Below are 4,664 nucleotides of genomic sequence, written 5' to 3'. Positions count from 1 at the left end.
CATTAATTTCTTGACGACCTAATAGATTCATTTGTTACAACATGTTGCTTTTTATGTTTTACAGAAAAACTGAAATAAAGAGTGACTGTGAAAATCTTGAAACTGTTTATGTTAGTAAAAACATTATTCTTACCATATTTTGTTGTAAATCAAACTTTTTTAAAAAATACTCTTATTATATTTAAAACTTTATCTAAGATGTAAAAATTGTTACTGTTTAATTACTCATCCAATAATAACAATGTGTGGTACCATGTATAGTAAACCTGATTGCTGCTACCGATAAAAAAACAAAAAGTCGTATTAATTTGTTTATAGAATCTTATTCGATGCCCAAGAGATGGCGCTAACACCAATTTTCTGATTGATAAAAGTAGTAGGGAGGATAAGGAGCTTTATCTCTTTCTTTTGAGATGGAATAGTATAAAAATATATTCTGATATGAAACAGTTGTGTATACTGACCCTGATGAAGCCGAAAAGGCGAAACGTTGGTTAAAATTAAAATATTTATATATATATATATATATCTGCAGTATAAAGGTCGTTTTTTCTAAATTTTGTATCAAAAAGGAATAATATAAAGACAGATATAGAAGTAAATATTGAACCACACAATTTTCCCAACTTGTGTTATATAAATTTCATAGGTTGAAATGCTTTCCCACCGATTTAGTTAGTTTGATGACAACCGATATGATTCAAAACTGTAGTTCACAGCTTGTCATAGCATGGAAGTTTTAATGGTAACGTGTTGTCTTGTGATTTTAATATTTTTTTACCACTGTTAAATGCTTCAAAGAAGCCCTGTATATCTTTTAATCAAGTGCAAGTTTATTTGTTCTATATCATAATAACTTTTTTCTTTTTAAAATTGTAAATAAGGAGTCATACATTATACAATAATTTATTTATATAGTAAAATCAATGATTCCATCATTAACAGTAGGTGATATAAGCGATCAATCATGTATTAAAATACTCTAAATAAGCTCAGGCACGTAAGATTTATCTCGCGGAACCCAATTACAAAATATAAATGCTAACATCCAGACTAGTATATTAGATACTTTGGTATCCCTGTTCACGTGAAATTAACGTAAAACACAGTTATAAAGTTAGAAATAACAAAATATAAAAAAATAACATGACTGGTTTAGGATTTCATTACATGTACAATGCATTTGTATTTTGCGTATAAGCCATGTGCTTTTACACAGAGCATTACCCTTTGTATAAGGTGGAATATTGGATCAAATGTCTTGTGTTAGTCCCCACTATTCGGCCAAGTTGTCCAGTCGCCTTTTGATCTCGGTTTTTACTCAAGCCCACTGGTCTCAAGAATGTTCATAACGAGTTGTTGTGCAGGCCAAGCTCTAACTGTAGGTGTTACAGCTGTATCTTAACCGTCGAGATACCAACGGTTTGTTACCTCTTCTAAGCAACGGTTTTCGAACAGCGACACGTCCGTTGAGATTACTTCGTCCTAATATGTGGCTTACTGTTCTCGAGGTAACATTCATACAGTAAGGTTGTTGAATAGATCTGTATTCAACCATCTTCTTTCTTATAGAGCCCATTCCCTGAGATACTTAACACCACTTCTGGAGAATTTCGGTTTTCTACCGCTATCACTTTTATTATTAACAATTCCAGTTTCACCTACCCTCTTTCAAAGTCTTGAATACAGTTCTTATTTAAACACGGAGTCTTGCCACAATTTTTCATATGGAATAGCCTTGACGAGCCAAAAACTTTAATTTGTACACTCTTGTCTTGCGGTATTTCAGTTCTAAGAGTTATGGCTGGATTACAGTAATAGGAACTGGATATTGTATGACTGACTGAACGTAAGCTAGGCACTTTCTCATTGGATGGATAACAACCATTCTAGTATAAGATATTAAAACTTAACTGTACTCTGGTGCAGTTCATTTTCATACGATCTAGGGATGGCAATCCGGGAATATGTGCCTTTTGTACTCTTTTTTTTTCTTTCTAACCATTTTTATAATTACTTCTAATACTGTACGTACTGTTAATGTTGTATTCATATAAACTTCATATCAATCTATGTATGTTCCTCGTTGGCTCTGCGATAGTCTTTAGGACTTGTAATGCTAAAATTTTGGGTTCGATCCTTGCAGCGGATGAAATGCAATAGCCCATTGTGTAGGTGTGTGCTAAAACATATCAATCAACTAGTGTTACATAACGGAAGTTTTCAATGTTATTTAAACACAAAGTACACCTATTTATTTCCTACTTGTTAAGTTATTGACTATATATGTGTGTGCGTGCGTGTGTATATAAATATATATAACTTTTAGACACATCTCACTGCTCATTGTTTAATTTTTATACCAGTTAATTTGTTTAGTATTTTCCAAAAGTCTTTGTTATCATCTTTATATTTTTAATAATTTTGTTATTTATTCCTTTTTTTTTAATTTTACTTTTCTAGATATTTAACTGCACATTATAAAAAAAAGTTGAATTAACTAACCACACTGCTTACGTATATAATTTTTTGGTTATAGTTAGACGTTTCAACTCCTCTTTGAATCATAGAATAAAGCAACTTTTTTCCTCAATTTTTTTATTTGCTTTAACTTCATACAAAAGATTGCTAGACAATTTTTTTTTAAATTCTTCGCAATAGATAGTCTTCTGATAAAAATGTATTTCAACCAAATTGACGTGGAATCTGTCTAAATCTAAGTATTAAATATGAATTTTGTATTGTTCTTTAGAAACTTTTTTTATATTTAATCTATTGTATAGAGATTAAGAACATTTGGAAAGGAGTATTTGTAGCAAATCCAAAGTGCTTCCGTGTTGAAAACACATTAACTCCTTGTACCGTGTTATATATCGGTTGTTAGAGAAGGCTGTAACACATACTGAAGTAAGTTTACTTCAAGCAGTTTTGTTTTCACAGAATTTAATGAATGTTTACTAACTTTCTGACGTAGGTCTTTACAGGTCAGTACCTTTATGTATATATATATAGTATATATTTTACGAGTGAATGCCGTTTTAATTATTTCCTAATTAGTTGAACGTGGTCTCTCAGCTTAAAGGAAGTGAGTGGCCATGTCACGATGTAGGAATCTTAAAGATTCAACAAGTAATACGCTACAAAAGTAGTATTCAAGATTAGCTAATGAGTGAAAATTATGGTAATAAATTACATTGTGTGGTCGAGTGAATAGTAAATAACCTATTCGATGACGAGGAACCCACTTTGAGACTAATAATGCTTGGAGACGGTCACAAAACCTTGTCGAAATGTTGTACATTTGCTGTTATGCTAAACTTATATTAAAATAGTTTCTTCATTACCCATTCAAGCCGTCTCCAAGTGTATAACCTGTCATTAATCTTTAAAAATTGTAATGATATTGATCGCTCAGGTGTGTGCAGAATCTTGTCGAAATGGTTTTGTTGCTTATTAATCTCGTACTTTGAAACTGTTTTATTTCAAAAGTAAAGGTGTTGAACTTTATCTATTCATTAAATATCGTTTAGTCTGTGAATTACTTACTTTCGTGATAGTACAAAAAATATCCAAATATATTATATAAACATAAAACTAATGGATCCTATTGCGTTAAATGTGCTTTTTAAAATTAAATAGTAATGAACAAATAGCGCTCAAATAATACTAATCGCTGCCTTACGAAGGTCTTTGTTTGTTTTAGTGCAAAGCAATACAATGGGTTATCCCAGATTTTAGCGTTGTTCGTAAACTTACTGCTGACTCACCGGGGAACTGAAAGTTTCTACAGGAAGGATTTTAACTTTAGGGCAACAGGTCACATTTTGGGTCAATTTCAGTAGACGTATTAGGTATTAACATGTTACCACGATTCTGATGTGTGTGCGCGCGCTTATCAGTATATACATGCGCAAAACACACACAAACAAACACGATAATCGTATACCAGCTGGTTTAACTGTAATGATGTTTCGATACTCGTGGTGGATACAGCACAGATAGATGGCCCATTGTGTAGCTCTGTGCTTAACAAGAAACAAAAAAGCTCTGATGATAATTATTTTTGTACTTTTTGCTGAATTTTTAATGTATTTATGCGTTAACTGGTGTTTTGTGTCGCTGCTTTTACTTATAATTATAAAACTTTTAAAAATAATTTAGACTTTAAAAATATTAAGAATCTTTGTTGTATGTGCACTAATAATTATTTCTCAAATTCTGGTCCTTTGGAGGGACAGCGGTAAGCCTATAGATTTACAACGCTAAAATCCGGGGCTCGACTCCCCGCAGTGGACACAGCAGATAGTCTAATGTAGCTTTGCTTAATCAACAACTACTTCAAATTCTGTTTAAATTATTATTGAACTTGTACAAGGCTATAATTTATAAAATATTCGTAATTATAAGCTTAAATATATATACTACCCAAAACGTGGTGGAAAAAGGAACCTTATAGAGTAAATGTTTGATGGTTGGGTGACTTTTTTAATTTTGGGGAGAAAATACTATTTTCGTTTGTCTTATGTGAGTACTTTTTTACATAGTTTTATTATGCTGATCATATGGATATGTGACCATTATGAGGTTGGGCCAACTTCGAGAAATAAGTTTTACTTATCACTTCCCCCTCCTCTCTTTTCCAGTGGCAGTAACCTGTTTTATTT

This window comes from Limulus polyphemus, unplaced genomic scaffold (assembly GCF_000517525.1).
Source record: "Limulus polyphemus unplaced genomic scaffold, Limulus_polyphemus-2.1.2 Scaffold608, whole genome shotgun sequence".
Classification (NCBI taxonomy): Eukaryota; Metazoa; Arthropoda; class Merostomata; order Xiphosura; family Limulidae; genus Limulus; species Limulus polyphemus.
This window is presented reverse-complemented; position numbering follows the sequence as displayed.